Raw genomic sequence first — 6,633 nt, forward strand, 5'->3', positions numbered from 1 at the left:
AGCGCACAGAACTATCATGTAGCACTTCGTTCGGTGAGTACCGAGTGTCGAATTTATAATTTATCCCACAGGAAGGCGGAAGGCTAGAATTTATAAGTGGACTAGGATTTGCTAGAGGAAAGCTTGAGTTAATCCTAGGTAGGTGAACGATAGTGAAGGATGAGTGTGAACTACCTAAACTAACTACTAAATTCAAGCTAACCAGAGATTGCTAGGTGGGAGAGCGAGCGATACACTACTACACTCGCACCTTTCATAGCCGCGTCGTAACCCACATCACAGTCCAATTTTAGCCTCGGCAGTAAGCTATCGACAGTGATGGTCATAGCCTTCACTGTCACCATCTGAGACCGACTATGGTGTACACTAACACCGCCGATTGGCTTATGTTTCGTCCGTGATTAGGTCCTTACTTCAGTCGTATTGGAGCACGACTCGGCTGTGGATGTACACTAACACCGCCGCATTGGCAAATGATCCGACTGTGTCGAGGCTATCAAAACCATCATTTGGGCATATCAACCGCCTGTGTAGTGGTCACCAGCACCGTCGCCTTGTACTTCAACCCGACTGTCAGCGGTGCAGGTTCACTGTCGGTTCGACGGCCGAGACACCTGTGTAGAGGTTAACACCACCATCGCTTTAGCGTATGATCTGCTAGTGCAAAGTCATGGTCACTATTGCCTTACACCACGATCCGCCTTTGATGATCGTTTAGTTGGTGTCAGGTTACTAAATGATTCGGTGGTGATACACTTTGATCCCTGCCGCATAATACATATAGCGACGGTGTTGGACGTTTGCACCACCAATGGCGGTGATGATAACAAAACAATAAATGGTCCTTAATAGCTTACTAAACACAAATCATACAGATATAATCATTGCATCCATAAACCATGTTCTTACAATAACAATGGACGCTTATCATAATATCTTTCTCAACTAATGTCCTAACACAAGCGGTACATAGATTGCAAACTAAAGGTACTGATCTCTACAGGCTTACATAATGAAACGACATAGCTGTGCTCCTCCTATGTGGCACTCTGCTTGCTAGGCAAAAATGAATATAATTAGTGTATCCTTTGAATTGGTAGGCAATGCACCATGGAACCTCTCTTCTTCCTCCTAGCCAATGCAGAAAATTGTTCAAAAGCACTCAGACTCCACCTTCACAAAGCATCACAATTAATAATATTAAACACACCATTCCTTTAGTTACGAAGCCCAAATTGGTCTATATATAGAATCAAAACAACAACCTACCTAAACAAAGGCATGACGTAATTACAACAAAATACAACATATGCACCTTTACTGCTCTGCTAATGACTCCATGAACAAGGAAACATAAGGAAGATAGTGAGGTCTGCTGCTCATACATAATAGTTTCTAGGTACTTCTAGGATAGCCGATGGCCCGAGCAGGGAGGACAAGAACTTTACTACTGTTCATGTCATATGCAAGCAGTGATTTGTCCTCCCCAATAAGGAAAATCAAATTCCATTCTAGATGAACTACAATCACTCTGTAGTCTGCATCACAAATCTTGGTACCAAATTCAATATTTTTCTTTCCAAATAGCTCCAACGTGGTCACCTTATGCTTCAATGTCCATTTACTAGTACCATAGTCTTCAAGGATCAAGATTGAAAGCTCATACCTATTCAAATTATCAATAGTACATAAACACAACTGACCCTGAACTTCATGGATGGAGATTGCATCACCAGTTGGCCTACAAATTTTCCTCCATGTCTTTCCCTCCATATCAATAGCAACTATCTGGGTGAACTCCAGAATGTGCATAAAACCATTAACAAATACACCTTTCCCATATGTGGATACTACAATACCCTTACCCCATTTAGATTCTTTAAAGATCCATGCTTTAGTTTTAGATGCGTAGATGTTGACCCCTAAGGAGTCATCATTGTTGATCCCATATTCAAACACATGGAAGTGTGAGGAGACTATCGAATCAAACCCCAAGCGAGCTAAACCACAAGAATGGTTGCTACTCAGTAGTAGCAACCATTTCTTAGTCACTGGATTGCAGACAACATAGCAAAACCTAGAGTACTAGAAGAGGATGAGGCCCTGGGAGCAATCTAAGATCATGACATCCTAAATGGGTAAGGGCAAGAAGGACGAGGGGTATTCACCATTGACGCTGGTGAAGTTGCGTTTGCATTTCTAGCTACAGTAGAAGAATCTAGCGAGAATCTGGGGCAGCTCCTTATGATACTTGGATCCCAAGATGAGGTTATTCTAGGAGCGATAGACACACTTGCAGCTACACAAGGAGTGGGCGATGAGTCGGCTAAGGATGAGGACCAATACATGGTCTGAGAGGATGGCCACTTTGTTCCTCTTGTTGGAGGCCTCCTCCATCTTGACAAGGATCTAGTGGAGCGGGAACGGTGATGGAAGCAGCGATGCTGTCACCTGAATCATAGAAGGAGCGACTGTGGAGATGTGTTTGTGAGCTCATTAATAATTAGATGGAAGCTTCATTCATACTTAGATGAGTGAAGAAGGGAATGAAAATCCAAGAACAATGCATAAGGGAAGTGCGAAAGCATTACCATTGCCTTTGGATCTTGCAGCATTGAGCTCGAGTGGCGACGGTGGTGATGAGTACCACCCTAGTCAATGGTGGATCTATGTTGTCTACCTGCCGATGAGGCGTACCGATGTGGAGCACTAGCTTGTCGGCGGTGATTGGCGGCTTGCACACTGCTAAGTAGGGGCGGTCGCGCAGTTTAGCACTAGGGAGCAGGGGCGGTGATGAGGAACAGCAGCACTGAGGAGAAAGATATGGTGGGGAGCGTCCTTTGTAAGCAACAATATCAGACACGGGAATGCAAATTTCTGAAAAACTTTGTAAATACGCACGGGTGTGACACGTAGGACTCATGCGCGGGCTTGGAAATTGACGAAAGCAGTGGTGAAGGCTACCGACGGTAATGATTGGGAGATGTTAGCACCTATGAATGATGGACATGTCATACGGTCTATGAACTCTAAAGCGCACAAATGGAATGTTCAAGTCATAGCAAACAGAGATGAACTCAAAGTAATAACTACTAATATTATGAACATTTTTATTCAGAATGCAGATGCATGTTACAATCGAACTACTCACGGGGAGCATTGCGAACGATGTCCTCTACATCCACTGCGGCTAGGACACCATTGCCCATGGCAGAGAACATGCCGATCAGGTTCTGGGACTTCCAATAGCCATGGCCAAAGTGGCCCCTAGGTGAATGCAGTACGTGGCCACCTCCAAGACCCGCGACGACATGGTGCGGAGGCGGTCCGCCAGGGTCATCCCCACTAGCGCATGAGGCAAAAGCACATGGACGATTCTGTTCGGCGACGCCCACAAGGCACGGAGAGGATATCCTAAAGATGTTACGAGATCTGATAGGATATATACGATCCCATGTTTCTTGTAATCTGTTATTACTTTCCGGTTATCTCTCAGATCTAACCGACTTGTAACCTTGCCCCCCGGACCATATAAGGCGGACAGGGACCCCCTACGAATTCATGGCAAATCATACGATAGCTAATGCAAATCAATAGACCACAGGAGTAAGGTATTATGTTGTACCGATGGCCTGAACCTGTATAACTCGTGTGTCTCTATTGCCTTCTTGTTCTCGATTACACGCTCCTCTACCGATCAATCTACCATCGCGGGGTGCCCCTCGGTGGACTGCTGACGATATTCCATCGACAGTTGGTGCGCCAGGTAGGGGTGTGCGTGCTGTTTCCTTGTCGAACAAGATGGTTTTTTCCGCAGGCTCTTCGTCCCTCCCGTAGCCTGGCCAGATCTTCACGGTCAGATCCATCACGTGGGTCATCAACGTCGACGGAGTTGGAGAGCTTATCGAGCCGGTGCAGATCGGCTCTACACCGACCACCCTCGCATCCGCAACTGCAGATCCAATCTCGGAACCACTTCCGAGGTCGGCTCCATTAGCCACCCACCACTCGCTTCCCTGCTACTAGAGGAGGCATGTCAACAACGACGATCTAATCGAATCTATCGATCAGGTCGGCCTGAAACTCGCTGATTGCCTCTCCATTGCTGAGTCGGCTCTAGACACCCTTGTTCAGCACCGAGCACCCTCCGATCCTGATCTGTCAACGATCAATGCTCGGCAGACTCTAGGGCCTGCCGCCCTGCCTTTCGGGCTCGCCAACACCGCAACTACATATCAGGACTCCCTGAGGGGCAAATTCACCGACCAACTCGCCGACCAATTTCCACCAACCGTCAACATGCTGCATGCCGGCTGGGATCTCGGAGCATCCCTCCAAACTATCCTCGAGGAAAATCCGGACTCTGAATCTCAAGGATCCACCGAGCCCCTCGCCGATACCTTCACCAAGCAACCTCCTCTCCTGCTTTTCCGGGGTGGTGCGATTTTCAACGTCAGTATCGACAGCCCCCTCGGAACGGTGAAACAGACAAGGAACGCGCCTCCTGTGAAAACAGGAATGCCAACTGCGCGCAACGGCATGATAACGAACGCGCCATCGTGATGGCCGAGGCCGCTCATGATAACCAGATCGATTCACAAGGAAGGCCCCTTCATCGCAACCTCAACGAAGAATTCCTCCGCGTTGATGGCCATGACGTTTTCAAGACTCCGAGCGCTAATTTGGCCATGGCCGCCAATGAACTCGCTCACCTCCCACAGACGCCCGAGCTCGCTAAGGTCGCCGCCATGCTTAAAGCGGCACACTATCAAGTTAACGAGATCCGAGAAGTTCAGAGACCTTCATGCTCCACAAGCGCGATCCGCCGATCAGTTGATCCTAGATCCAATCGCCGCCCCAGTCAAAGCCGCTTTGCTGACCAGTCACCACCTCCCTAGGGGGGAGTTGGAGGCCACCGCGCCGAGCATCATCGCTAGCACGACCAAGAGGTCGAACAGGATGCCCGAGTGCACCTCAGCAATCTTCGGGACGCACGACGGCATATCGACCAATGACGTTTCGGGCGCCATGAAGATGAAGTACGATGTTGCCAGGAGTACGAGTAGGAATACGGCAACCCAGACGCAGCTCTGGAGCCGATCGTCACCAGCAACACTGCCGATGTTGGTCCTGACAGCCCGGAAGGGCCCCCTGCATTCACCAGGGCACTCCGAACGCTCCAGTGGCCTCGTGGTTTCAAAATCACTAGAGTCGAGCCCTATGAAGGAAGGATGAACCCAACTCAGTGGCTGTAGGCTTACGCCACTGCCATCCGAGCCGCCAGGGGAGACACCAACGTCATGGCAAACTATCTCCCTGTCATGCTCACGCCAGCCACCATGAGCTGGTTCACAAGCCCCACCCCAGACTCCATCGGCTCTTGGGAAGATCTGAAGAGAGTCTTCATCGACAACTACATGGCCACATGCAGGTGGCCGGGCACCAAGCACGACCTCAACCGCATCAACCAAAAGCTGTCCGAACTACTCCGCAGCTACATCAGACGTTTCTCCGAGATGAGGAATTCTATTCCCAACATCACGGAGGTCGAAGTCATCACCGCCTTCGTCCAAGGACTTCATCACCGAGAACTCCGTTCTAAGTTCAATAGAAAGCCACCCACCGGCATCGGCGAGATGATCACAACAGCCAATCAGTACGCCGATGCCGAGGAAGCGGAGGTGTGTTTTAACGAAGACACGGGCACTAATCGTCCGTCTCGCCGCCATGACGACCGCAACGACGACCGACAGCACAACGTTCACCGCCACGACGACCGCAACAACAACCGACAGTACAACGATCGCCGCTACGACGACCGTAGTTTCCACTGGGACAGCAGACATGATCGGCCAGATGGATTCAAACCTGGTTAGAATCGCCGCCGCCGACCAGATCACTTTGTCGCCAACATCAATGAGCCGCGCGTAAAGCGTAACTACGACGAGCAGTACAAAAAGATTCTGGACGGTCCGTGCCCCCTGCACAAGAACGCCAAACACAAGATGAAAGATTGCCTTGGTTTGGCTAAGGAATTCTAGGAGAAAAAGTACAACGACGACAATGGTGGGAACGGAGGACGCCGACCACCAGGGGATAATAATAACGCCTTCTAGGACCACGACAAGGTGGTCGCCACCATCTTCGGGGGTCTCGCCTCCAACGAAAGCAGAAGGGAACGGAAGCTCGCTGCCCGACGAGTGCTCGCCATAGCTTCAGAAGAAACTACCGCCAACCCCAGCTATCGCCCGTGGTCCAAAATCTCCATCACCTTCAGCAGGGCCGACCAGTGGGCAGACATACCCTACACAGGGCATTTTCCCCTCGTCCTTGACGCGACTGTTCAGAAGGTGCTCTTCAGGAAAGTCCTCATCGATGGTGGGAGCACTTTGAATCTACTCTTCGCTAGGGCCCTAAGGGAGCTTGGACTTAGGACAACAGACCTCACGCCTTCAGACTCCTCCTTTTGGGGTGTGGTGCTCGGCAGGGCATCTAGACCACTAGGGGAAATTACCCTACCAGTACAGTTCGGCACAGCAAGCAACTACAGAGTGGAACATATCAACTTTTATGTCGCCGACTTCGACACTGCCTACCATGCCATACTAGGGCGCCCGGCTCTGACCAAGTTCA

The sequence above is a fragment of the Miscanthus floridulus genome, chromosome 3 (genome assembly GCF_019320115.1).
Source record: "Miscanthus floridulus cultivar M001 chromosome 3, ASM1932011v1, whole genome shotgun sequence".
Taxonomy (NCBI): Eukaryota; Viridiplantae; Streptophyta; class Magnoliopsida; order Poales; family Poaceae; genus Miscanthus; species Miscanthus floridulus.